This window comes from Ambystoma mexicanum, chromosome 10 (genome assembly GCF_040938575.1).
Source record: "Ambystoma mexicanum isolate Mex_15411 chromosome 10, UKY_AmexF1_1, whole genome shotgun sequence".
In the NCBI taxonomy this organism is placed as follows: Eukaryota; Metazoa; Chordata; class Amphibia; order Caudata; family Ambystomatidae; genus Ambystoma; species Ambystoma mexicanum.
In genome coordinates this window covers 1,269,637,669-1,269,650,884 of record NC_090932.1, presented here as the reverse complement: position 1 = coordinate 1,269,650,884, position 13,216 = coordinate 1,269,637,669, and the positions used below count along the sequence as shown (strand labels likewise).

General features: G+C 45.4%; 1 protein-coding gene across 2 annotated transcripts in view; it reads right to left on the bottom strand.

The window, feature by feature from the left end:
• RASAL1 (RAS protein activator like 1) overlaps positions 1-13,216 on the bottom strand; it is a 1,443,380-nt gene that overhangs the window by 1,051,024 nt on the left and 379,140 nt on the right. The window contains exon 1 of one of the 2 annotated variants that reach the window (XM_069619246.1): positions 7,219-7,872. The exons of the other annotated variant lie outside the window; for it this stretch is intronic. The gene's annotated coding sequence lies outside the window, so the exon portion shown is untranslated. Of the gene's footprint in view, positions 1-7,218; positions 7,873-13,216 lie in introns of those variants that run through there. 2 annotated transcript variants of the gene reach the window in all.

Below are 13,216 nucleotides of genomic sequence, written 5' to 3'. Positions count from 1 at the left end.
GCGATCAGCAGGATGTCTCGACGCCGTGTAGATTCTGCGACAGCAGGAGTCAGGGTCGAGGGTGTCCCAAATGCAGCGAACACGCACAGGTTTGTTACCACAGCAGGGCAACTCGGCAACCGCATGTATTCCGGTCCCAAAACACACATCTCACGTCAGACCTGGGAATGCCAAGTGTACGAATCGTGTGAGAGTGCCGAGGACACAGGATTAGCAGTAAGCCAGACGGCGGTGACAGAGCAAGATTCCTGTATAGGCTTGTCAGTCCACTGGATGGCCCAGGGACGCTTCCGAAGGCTTATGTACAGAATTTGGTGAAGATGCTGAGAATAGTTGTTCCCACTATTCTAAAGGGTCGAAGCGCCAGTACAGGCCTTCTCGTTCGAACAGAGGCAGAGGGGTCTCACAGGACAACAGCAGTGCAGGGTGGCAAACCTTCAGCGGGTCACCAGCGATTCCTCGACTTAGCTTCTTAGTTGCAGGATACTTGGCTCCTTATCCTTTGTTCGTGAGAACTCAGGAGATCGACATGGTAGTGGTGTTTCCAGCCGCCTCTTATCCAGAGTTCCCTTCGCGCTAAAACGGCGAGGACCCAATGGGAGATCTGCTCACAAAACACTCACACCATATGTGGACCTATCACGGACCACGGTGATCCCAGGCATTCAAGATACTCTAGACTCTCTGGCACCCAGGAATTGTATTGGGAACCGACATCCCAGCCCACATCCTGGAGGCACACACAAGGCATGCAGAAGCCTGCGAAAGCGTTGTGTTTCGTGGGAAAGTGCATGCCCAAATAAGGACTGCCCCGGGTCGTCTCAACCTGGGGGAAGGTGAAGGGGGAAGACGGTCAGCGGACAGGACAAAGAACCTCGTGGCATGGCCATTTTGGAGGCCAGGCCACCCATTTGGGCCAAACGCGGGAAGCGCGGTTAACATGGCAAAAGGGGTTCAAAACACAAAGAAACGTGCCACCAGTCCCGTCCGTGACACACCTGCACATTTCATGATAAGTCCAGCGAGAGTTTCTAGGGCCATTGGAATGACTAGAGACCCAAGAGCGCGGTAATGTAAGTTACAGTGCACTCTTGTTTCATGTTGCTCAAAAGCTGCAACATGAGGAAAGGACTAAGGGAAACGAAGTCTCCCGGTACTGACTGTCTTAAGGGCATGTCAGTTTCCCCGTAAGAATGGAGCGAAAGCCCAGAGGAGTGCGGCGGAAGGCTGCGCTTCTCCGGTAAAGTCTAGATCAGGGTGTAAAACAACAGCAAAAAGTTTGGGGATTGCAACATGGAAGAAAAATTACCTACAATCATGAAATCTTTCCTAACAGAATGCCTGATGCTAGCTGCATCCTAGCATTAGGTGTGGTGGTATTTGATATCAGTTGAATGTGTGCAGTCTGGAGGGAGTTCACCAGGACTGGGTTTTGGCTGCGTTAAGCCTGTGAAGAACCCTTATGTGTGCATCTAGGCCCGAATGTCTTGGGTATAGCTGTGTTTTATCAGAATGTTGAGGTGTACATAAAGTATTGTTCGTATGTGAGCAGCTATGCCGAATTGATCGAGGAGTGTAGCTGCACTCTAATTGTGTGTTGATGTAGAGAGTGAGCATAGTGATAGGAGAGGCAAGTGTCTCGGTCGAGTTCTGATCTAACAAGCTCGGTATTCTGCATTTCAAGTGCGCGTTTGTGAATGCTGCGTTCAGAGTAAACTTATTAGAGACTTAATAGGCGCTTTCGGTGGTGTCATTGCTCCTGATCTCATTGAACATTTGTCACCGGGTTCTAGGTCTCAGTCGCCTAAGATGGTCTTAGTCGGTTTTATGGAAAAAGCCAGGTTTTAGAGCTTTGCAGAAGGTCATGTAGTCTTGGGTGTGTCGAATATGAGGGGGGAGTGAGTTCCACAGAGTTGGGGCTAAGGTTGAGAAGGCGGATTCTCCGATCATTACAGAGTTAGAGGTTGCAATCACTAGAAAGAGGGCAGTGCTTGATCTTAGGGTGCGAGAAGGGGGGTAGGGTTTTAGCTTCTCTTGTATGTACTGTGGGCCGGTCTTTGAGTCTAATTAGACACACCTGCTTAACAGCCTCCCTGATGATTATTTGAGATAAGAAAGCGCTAGGAGGAGAACAACCACAGACCACAGAACTGCAGCTGAGGGATCTAACCCTGTTAATACTGACTATCTGATTTGCAGCAAGGGATCTAACCCTGTTAATACTGACTACCTGATTTGCAGCAAGGGATCTAACCCTGTTAATACTGAGTACCTGATTTTCAGCAGAAGGGATCTAACGCTGTGAATATTTGTCCATTTTGGGATGTGACCCAGCTACCTATTTTTTGCAACAGGTTTAATTGAGCAGGACCGGGAGTGCGCGCCTCACCACCTTCTTTTTTGTACTGAATGCTATGGGAGTCCCGGGCACCAGAGGCAGCGCCACGGGGTGACTGTGCCCCACTTTGGAGAATCATAAAGATGGTTCTCTCCCCTCCCCCAAATTTGGGAAGGACGTGTGCTTTGGAGGGGTGTCGGTTGCTGGCAACCTGAACAGAAAAAAACTTTTTTCACTACAGCTACCAGAATCCTTTGAGTCTAATTAGACACACCTGCTTAACAGCCTCCCTGATGATTATTTGAGATAAGAAAGCGCTAGGAGGAGAACAACCACAGACCACAGAACTGCAGCTGAGGGATCTAACCCTGTTAATACTGACTATCTGATTTGCAGCAAGGGATCTAACCCTGTTAATACTGACTACCTGATTTGCAGCAAGGGATCTAACCCTGTTAATACTGAGTACCTGATTTTCAGCAGAAGGGATCTAACCCTGTGAATATTTGTCCATTTTGGGATGTGACCCAGCTACCTATTTTTTGCAACAGGTTTAATTGATCAGGACCGGGAGTGCGCGCCTCACCACCTTCTTTTTTGTACTGAATGCTATGGGAGTCCCGGGCTCCAGAGGCAGCGCCACGTGGTGACTGTGCCCCACTTTGGAGAATCATAAAGATGGTTCTCTCCCCTCCCCCAAATTTGGGAAGGACTTGTGCTTTGGAGGGGTGTCGGTTGCTGGCAACCTGAACAGAAAAAAACGTTTTTCACTACAGCTACCAGAATCCTTTGAGTCTAATTAGACACACCTGCTTAACAGCCTCCCTGATGATTATTTGAGATAAGAAAGCGCTAGGAGGAGAACAACCACAGACCACAGAACTGCAGCTGAGGGATCTAACCCTGTTAATACTGACTATCTGATTTGCAGCAAGGGATCTAACCCTGTTAATACTGACTACCTGATTTGCAGCAAGGGATCTAACCCTGTTAATACTGAGTACCTGATTTTCAGCAGAAGGGATCTAACCCTGTGAATATTTGTCCATTTTGGGATGTGACCCAGCTACCTATTTTTTGCAACAGGTTTAATTGACCAGGACCGGGAGTGCGCACCTCACCACCTTCTTTTTGGTACTGAATGCTATGGGAGTCCCGGGCTCCAGAGGCAGCGCCACGGGGTGACTGTGCCCCACTTTGGAGAATCATAAAGATGGTTCTCTCCCCTCCCCCAAATTTGGGAAGGACTTGTGCTTTGGAGGGGTGTCGGTTGCTGGCAACCTGAACAGAAAAAAACTTTTTTCACTACAGCTACCAGAATCCTTTGAGTCTAATTAGACACACCTGCTTAACAGCCTCCCTGATGATTATTTGAGATAAGAAAGCGCTAGGAGGAGAACAACCACAGACCACAGAACTGCAGCTGAGGGATCTAACCCTGTTAATACTGACTATCTGATTTGCAGCAAGGGATCTAACCCTGTTAATACTGACTACCTGATTTGCAGCAAGGGATCTAACCCTGTTAATACTGAGTACCTGATTTTCAGCAGAAGGGATCTAACCCTGTGAATATTTGTCCATTTTGGGATGTGACCCAGCTACCTATTTTTTGCAACAGGTTTAATTGACCAGGACCGGGAGTGCGCGCCTCACCACCTTCTTTTTTGTACCTTCCAGATTGCAGTCCAGAAGGCAAGTGGAAATGGCTGCAGGGAGCAAGGCAGAGACACACCTGACTATTCCAGCCAATTTCAAGAGGGGAGGGCGGGACTGGGAGAAAGCCAGACACAAAGAAAGACTACACCCCAGGGACTGCACCATCTAGATGCAGGCCAGCACACAAAAACAGGGTGAGAAGCCACAGAGACACAAGCAAAACCCACCAGAATAGCACACACTGGTCAACAAAAACGATTGAAAAAACAGCAAAACCCCTCTACTAAAGTACATGAAAGAAGGCAAAAACAGATTACAATCAATGTACACCACTCACTGAGCATCAACCAGCACCTAAAGCTGCTTCCCAAGTGATTTCCCTAGCAGATCCTTCAAGATTACAGTCCGTAAGGCAAGTGGAAATGGCTGCAGGGAGCAAGACAGAGACACACCTGACTATTCCAACCAATTGCAAGAGCGGAGGGCGGGACTGGGAGAAAGCCAGACACAAACAAAGGACTACACCCTAGGGACTGCACACTCTAGATGTAGGCCAGCACAGAAAAACAGGGTGAGAAGCCACAGAAATACAAGAGAAACCCGCCAGAATAGAATACACTGGTCAAAATAATGATTGAAAAAACACTCAAACCCCTCCACTAGAGTACATGAAACAGGGCAAAAAACGGATTACAATCAATGTACGCTACTCACTGAGCATCAACCAGCACCTAAGGCTGCTTCCCAAGTGGTTTACCTAGCAGATCCCTTGAGATTTAAGTCCAGCAGACAAGAGGAAATGGCTGCAGGGAGCAAGGCAGAGACACACCTGACTATTCCAACCAATTGCAAGAGGGGAATAACTGCAATTGTTCTAGAGAAGACCTCCCTCTAGAGTTTCCTCAAAGTGTGTCTCAGGCTTTGACTATACCCGACTGCAGCTACGTCATCCCATGTGCCTCACATGTTTGTCCCTGAGAGGAGCTATAACAGGTTCCTTCTCCATAATCCTCTTAATCACACTAGTCCCACTGCCTCTTTACTCATATTGTGTCAGTACCAGACAGTACTAAGTATTCTTGATTGTATACTTCTCTGCCCAGGGTTTTTAGGCAGGCACCAGCTGCTCACCTGTGCTTTGTTCCGGGCCTGTGCTGCCCATCACACCGTTGTTGTTACTAGGTGCTTGTGTGGCCATTTTTCAGTTCACTGTTGGTCAAAGCTTGCATCAGCCATTTGCCATGAAGGTTATAATTCCTGGGCATGACTTGGCTTTCGCTCACCATTCGGTACTAGATGTTCCTAGCACAGTTGACCCTTCAGGATTGTCCACATAGCTCTATACTACTGGCGCCCAACCACTCAAGAGCTGTGTTCATAATATATTTGGCACAAATATTCATCCCAAACTGCACAATGGCATGACTCTCCGGCACACACCTTGTTGTGAAAACACCTCAAATGTCTGACATCCATGCTTGCATCTAACGGTGGGCGAAAATGGCTAATTCCACTCCACAGGAAAATTGGTGGATTCCTGGCAAACTTCTCCCAATGTGCCCATTTCACCCATGCAGTGAAATTGGCCATTTGGGGCATTTTCCCAATTGAATTTACATTTTTTCGTAATTTCATTTTGGTCGGAAAAAATGGTATTTCACCCCTTTAAATTTTGTCTGTCCCCTGAAATTTCATTATGTGTGTGTTTTCGGACCACTCAAAAAAAGAAATTCCGGCAAAAAAAGAAATTTCCGCCACAAAAATAAAGTGCAGCAGAAACAGTGAAAAATTCCCCAGCCTGCAGAACGGAATTGTTGGCAAATTTAACCAATTTCGTTTTGCAGGCAGGATTTTCGCCCACCCCTGCATAGCAGAGGGTGCATCCTACACCATGGGCAAGGATGTAAGTCTTAGGCTGGCCAACTGACTAAAAGTAGATGTTGAATGCTCTTAAAACAACAGATTCTACACTTGAATTTAGCCAAAAGGCAGAGAAGCAAGAAGGGTCCCTCGATCTATCTACAAGAATCCACTCCCGGCACGAAGCACCATAAAGTACTATGAAGTGCAGTCTAGCCAGATTGCAGTAAACTACATGGAATATCATCTGAGCTGAAATGTGGGGGAGGTGGACGTGAGTCCGCACCATTGCGGCTCGTCACTGCCACCGGGAGGGTTTTCCTGCCTCTTTCGGCCTGCCTGACCCCTGCAGCCTACCAACATCTTCCGGGCTGTCCTGCTGGTGCCGGAGTCATGTGGCGGACCTTGTGCCGTCCATAGCTCCATTTAACTATCTCCTAGCCTGTGGGCGCATCTACCTTAGGGTGGACTCATTTAAGGGCGCTGTGAAATCCTGTTTGTCGTTGTTCGCGTGTGATCATGCACCAACTTGCTTTCCACTCATTCTTCTATTTACCCCTCATTCCTTTTGCTGTTTCCATTTCTTGTCCTATTCCATCCAGGATAACCAACCGTTCCTTCCCTCAGACACCTTCTGCTGACATCCGCGATCATTCTAACCTATCTTGCCCTCCTATTTCATCTAATGCTTCTTGGACACTTTTACCTTCCCCTCTGCTCTCCCTTCCCTTCTTTCAATACCATTTTTCCTCCTTTTCCAATCCTTTCCCTGTCTTGCTCCTTGTTGTTTATCATCCTCCTGGCCCACCTGTTGACATTATTGAACATCTTGATCGTCTTCGATCCTCTCTTCTTCCCTCTTTGTCACCTCTTCTTCTTCACGGCAACATTAATCTTCCCTCATCTAATCTGTCCTACCCTTTGCTGCTTGCTCTTACTGACTTCTATTATTTGCATTTTTCTCCCGTGCCCCCTCTCATCAGTCTGTTTCCTGTCTTGATTTAATTTTCTCGTCACTTCCTTGCTCTCTACCAATGTCTTGGTGTCCCTTCTGTGCTGCGGACCATCTTTTACTTTCCTTTTCTCTCTCTCCACCTGTTCTGCCTACTTCCTCATCCCCTCTGCCTACCTTTATGTTGTATCCTGCATATGTATGAATGATGTCTGAGTCTGTGTAAGAGCTGTGATGGAATGCTAGTGGAGCTTGGAGTGTTGGGGCACCTGGGGATTCCAAAGGAGACGGTTAGCGACTTGGAGCTGGGCAGGGAACCAGGGAAGAAGCTACTAATGATCTCTCTCTCCTAACTTCTATACTGAACCTGTAACTAAGACAATAAAGCGTGTTTCTACTTTCTACATACCTGAGTCAGCCTGGTTCCTGCTCCTTGTTATTACTGGCTCAGGGTAGATCCTGCAGGAGGCAGGATACATCATTTGGCGACGAGGATCTAAAGAATCCAGTGAAGGTGGAGAGAAAAGTAACTGGGAACTGGAGATTTGGAGAGGAGAAGACCTGATGCCCTACTGACGCCAACACCAGCTGGGAGAAACGCTGGTTTGGTGAGCTGAGAAGTGCAGGGCGACGTGAGGTTGGTGCCATACTGAGAAGGCACTGTACCATCAAACAGGCTGTGGAGGAAGCCTGTAGCCCATCTGTGGGGCCAGAAAAATGTCGGGCTCCGATGGAGAAATGATGCTGGAACGGCAAGAAAAAGGAGTTTGGCAGGAGCAGATTTGTATTTGATGTTGCAGCCTATGAACCAGCGCCGTTGCGCTCCTGTTGTGCAGTGATCATGGGACCTGCAGTACCACAAGTCAAGGTACTGAGAAAAAAAAAAAAAAAAAAACGTTCAAATTTGCCGTGTTATGGGGCAATTTTCGGGGTCCTTGGGGGCCGTGGGTGGCGCGCGCCCAGTCGAGCCCCTGCGTTCCAGCATCACCGTTAGGCTGGAACGCATGAATTATGCCCCTGCGCCATGTTCGGAGCTCCGGAGCTGCTAGTGAAGGAAGTGGCCGATTTGAAGAAAGCCCCCAGCGACGTGCTTGAGCGTGATGACGTGCCAGGAAAGACACTTCACAACAAATATATGCGCTTTGAGAAACGTGCGATCGTGGATGTTTTATGACAATCTGCAAGTTTATTTATGGATCACTTTGTGCGTCGTGCTCACGAAGACACGAGCAAATGCTGCGTCTGCTGAAGATGTATTTCCATGAGATAGCATTAAGCTCGGAGGTACAATTATTTTAATCACATCACTCCGGCATCTATGGGACACATGGCACGTTGTTTAATTGATGACCGCCGCTCCTGGAAATTCAAGTACAGCTGGATTTGTTTACAGAGCGGGGCGCTCTGCGTGTTTTGCCAAGTAAATGCAAAGCACGGAGCTTTACAACCGTTTTGGCACGAGACAAAAAGAAGTGGAAGCATGACATGGCAACGAATTTTGGGCATGGTAACCTGAGCACTGAGTGACTCGATTACACAGGCAACCTTGAGAATTGATGTTGTTATAAAAACATGTGTGAAGGTTTATGGTTTGGGTTAAAGGTGCTGTGTTTAATTGGGCACTGGTAAACTAGACATGAATTTATATGTGAAAAGATGCTCATTTCAAGTTATTGCCCAAATGTTTTTATTGGCAGGAGTTCATGGGGATTAATGGAGATTTTTGCTGTGAGTTTGATTTGTGGTGCATGTGAAATGGATGATGTCATGAGATTTTGAGGAGTAAAGTGAATAATGTAGAGAAATGGATTTGTCTCTGCACAGCGTTTCTTATGAGATTGCAGGTAGTTTTTTTTTCCAGGAAGAATTTAAATGTTTTTCAAGAAACTCTATTAGGAGATTTTGCATTTGGACAATTGATGAAGTGAAGTAAAGTCCACAGTTTTGAGGTTTTAAAATACAGAAACGCTCGAAATTTTGTAGTAAATGCACATAAATTGTCTGGGGAATCATAGATGTATTTCATGTATAATTCGCAGTGCATTTTGGGGAATGAATATGTTGCCAAACGCATTATGGGGAAATGCAAATTTTGGGAGAAGCACAATTTTTTGGGAATTGCAGATTTGGAAATTCTAATTGTGTGATCTGCGTTTGCATGTGTTGAAGTTCTGTATGATTGTGGATTAAGTCTGCGTATGTGAGCGCAAGCTTATGGGGTGTGTGACACAAGGGTGCGCACAGGAGGCAGCAGGTTCTGCAGTTGTAGTGCATTTTTTGTGCTAGTACATGTGTGAGAGGTAGCACGTGTGTTTTGTAGTGGTGTGTGTGTGGGGTGATGTACGTTTGTGGATGTTGACGTGTGGGAGAGTACACGTTTATATGCGGTGTATGTTGCGCAAAATAGGAATATATAAATGGGAGTTGCATGCATGCAATGGGGTTTAGGCTTATACACCCTGGCCAGGTGTATTGGCAGTAGTATAAAACCTTCAGGAGGAACCCCAAGTTTTGTTTTGAGGAGGCTGGACACAGAAGGGTGTTCCAGTGAAGTTGACCTAAGGGCATGGGCCCTCTTCGGAGTTGTTTTGTGGATTTACAACGCAGTGGTGCGTTTGGAAAAGGAAGGGAAAGGAGAATTTTTTTTTCTCTCTAGTAGTGTATGTTTACATAATCGGGGCTACACTAGTTTGTCTGCGTTGTAGGTAACCGCACGGCAAGATGCTTCCTTTTGTTAAGTTTAGGGTTTTCCCTAGTTAGTTCTGTGATGCCAGGCGGTGCATGTGAGAGGAGGATATTTGTTGTTTTTGCACGCCAGTTTGCAAGTGGTATTTAATAGTAGTGGAGGGCACACAGTGTTTAGCCAGTGTTTATTCAGTATTGCAGTTGTGGACAATACACTGGCATGGGTTACTGGATTTAAATTCAGTTTGAATTACATTTTTCAATATTTTCAATGTTTTCAGGTCACACCATTTGATTTTTCATCCCAGTGGTGTGTCGGAGCTTTTGGGTTTTGCAAAATTTTGAAATTGCACTACACTACTGGTTTCTTTTCATCTGGTAGTGTTAACAATTTTACATCGCAATTTTTGTTTTTTTTGCAAAGGTGAATGTGCAATGCACTACTAATTTTGTCATTTGGTAGTAATTGCATGTTAACATTTTTTCATAGCTCTTGCTATGCAATTTTTAAGCCACAATTCCTTCCTTTTGTGGTTGTGTTTTCTGTGATCTTTGTGTTGTATGTCTCTTTCCTAGGTTTTTCATTCCTTTTTTTCATGTTTTCTTTAGGGGAGGAGGATGAGGCATGGTTGTTGGGATATTGTTAGAGTGCATGGGATCTTTGTTGGCATGTTTAGGACTATTCTGTTTTGGCCTTCGTGTAAGTTTACAAGATTCGTGGCTACACAGTTTTGGCAAGGTAGTTAGCCTATTTTTGGGGCGTTTTGGGTTGTGCTCAAGTGTGGCAGACTTGAGGTCAAGAGTGGCAGTCTTGGCGGAAGGTGTTTAGTTTAGGAGGGTCGATGTCTGTAGTTTTGTTTTGTTTGTCCATGTGGCAAGGTAGTGCTTGGTGGTGGCGGCACTGAGACCCTGGTGTGGCAGGCCAGGGTGGAAGGAGTAGTAGAAATGTTGTGGTTGTTAGTCCTAGCATGGTTGTGAGTTTGTGTGTTTTCTCTTGATTGAAAAAGGAGGGGGATGTGTTGTATCCTGCATATGTATGAATGATGTCTGAGTCTGTGTAAGAGCTGTGATGGAATGCTAGTGGAGCTTGGAGTGTTGGGGCACCTGGGGATTCCAAAGGAGACGGTTAGCGACTTGGAGCTGGGCAGGGAACCAGGGAAGAAGCTACTAATGATCTCTCTCTCCTAACTTCTATACTGAACCTGTAACTAAGACAATAAAGCGTGTTTCTACTTTCTACATACCTGAGTCAGCCTGGTTCCTGCTCCTTGTTATTACTGGCTCAGGGTAGATCCTGCAGGAGGCAGGATACATCACTTTACTCATCATAATCTTAGCTCATTTGACTATGCCTCTTTCTTTCTTCTTTGTATTCTTCTCTTCCATCTATTCCCACCTTTTCTACTCTCGCTCCTGATGCAGCTACTAACACTCTGCATTCTACGTTGTTGGCTGTATTTGATTCTGGCTCTCCTCTGCAGTCCTTTTCTCCTACCCGAAATATTTCCCAGCCTTGGCTTTCTCCCGATCTCATCTCTCTCTGCTGCCGTCTACATAAAGCTGAGCGGCACTGGAAATAATCTTGGTCTCCCTCTGACCTCATTGTGCTTTCATCTCTACATTCCTGTTTTGACTCTGCCTTACTTGCTGCAAAAAAACACATTTTTCGGAACTCACAGTTTCCCTCTCCCATCACCCCCTCATCTCTTTCAACTCCTCCACATTATCCTTTCTCCTAAATCTCCTGACCCACTGCTCTTTCATCCCCTGACTTTGCCAACTACTTTACTTCTAATGTAGCTAATCTTCGCTCTGCCTTTACTCTCCCTGGTACTCCTCTCCTTTCCCCCTCTCCTAGTTTATCTCCATACTCTCTTCCCTCATTTTCTGCTCTTGCTGACTCTGATACCTTTGCTTTTCTTGCTTGTGCTCACCCTATTGCTTCCCCTTCTGATCTTCACTCTTCTCTTATTTCCCAAGTCTATCCTCATCTTTTTCCTTACCTTACTTCTCTTTTTAATTCATCTTTCTCACATACCTGCTTTCCTATACTTTTAAGCATGCACTTATTCTCCCAATCCTGAAGAAACCTACTCTCGATCCCTCTATTTCTGCTAATTTTTTATCCCATTTCGCTTCATCCTTTCCTCTCTAAAATCCTCAAGCAGGCCACATACGCTGAGGTTGCTAGTTATCTAAATCTTCATTCTCTTCTCCCACTTCTTCAATATGGTTTTCGACCTTCTCATTGCACAGAGACTGCCCTCTTGCATGTCTCTAACTCTCTTCTGTCTGCTCGTGACTCCAAGCTTTCGTCTATCCTTATTCTTGATCTTTCTGCGGCGTTCGATACTATTGATCATTCTCTTCTTATTTCTTCTGTTTCCACTTTGGGCATCTCTGGTACCATTCTTGAATGGTTTCGCTCCTATCTTTCCAAGCGGTCCTACTCTGTTATCTGGGCTGGACACACCTCTTCTTCATTTCCACTCCTCTATGGTGTCCCTCAAGGCTCAGTACTTGGACTCTTTATACCGACCCCTCTCAGCTCTCATTTGCTCATTTAATCTCTCCTTTTATTGGTATGCAGATGACTCTCACATCTTTTTCTCCTTTTCTGCTTTTTTGAGTCTATGCTTCACTCTACTGTATTTAACGGTCTATCTGCCACCCAGAACTGGATGGCTTTCCATTTTCTTCACTCCAACCCTTCTAAAACTGAGGTTCTATTCTTCCCTGCTTCAACTATTCCTCCTAGTCTTCCTCCACTGTCTCTCTCCTTTCCTCCATCTTCTTAGCCTTTTTCCTTATCTGCTCGTAACATGGGCATTATTTCTGATCCTTCACTCTCTTTATCACTCCATATCTCTTCTATTCCTGTTCCTGTGGCTATACCCTTTTCAACATTCGTCTTGCTCGTCGACCTCTCTTTCCATGCTACTAAACTCCTTCTCTATTCTCTGTTTTTTTCTCGCACTGACTAATGTTCATCTCTTCTGATTGGTCTCGCTGCCTCACATCTTCCTCTTTGCTTGGATTATAATTCCTCGGTATGACTCCTTTTTTCTTTACACCCTCATTCCTCCATTACTTCCTCCTTACTCTCCATTTCCTTGCTTCCGTTTAAATCACATCTTGTTTATCATTTTCTATCAATTATTTTTAAATGTACCCATGGTCTGGCTCCCCCTATCTTTCTTCATACATGTCGTTCTACTTACCTCCTCGGTCTCTTCGATCACATAATCTATTCCTTCTCACTGTTCCTACACCCCCTTGTGCTTCATCTTGTTTCTGTTGATTTGCTCTTTTATCCCCTAAATACTGGAATATTCTTCCTCTCTCTGTATGCTCTTATACGTCTCTTCGCACTTTTCAAATTTCAGTTGAAAGTGCATCTCTTGTATTGTCTTTCCACTTAATCCTGTGCATTCTCCCTTCTACTGTTTTTAACTGACATTGCATTATCCTTTAATTGTACTGCATTTTTGTGAATTTGTTTCAGCGCTTTCGGCGAAAAGCTTTTTTTTAATCTCATAAAATAAAAAAGCAGTCACAGCTATTTTATGCTGGCATCTACATTTTGAGGCTGTCTAAATAAGGCAGTGTGCTTTGTGGTTCGTGTCTGGTATTAGTGTATTATGAAAAATGAAATAAGCACTAAGCCTCATAATTATGTACTTCATGATTCAAGGCTCTCTTTCATCCCAGACGTTTTGCTC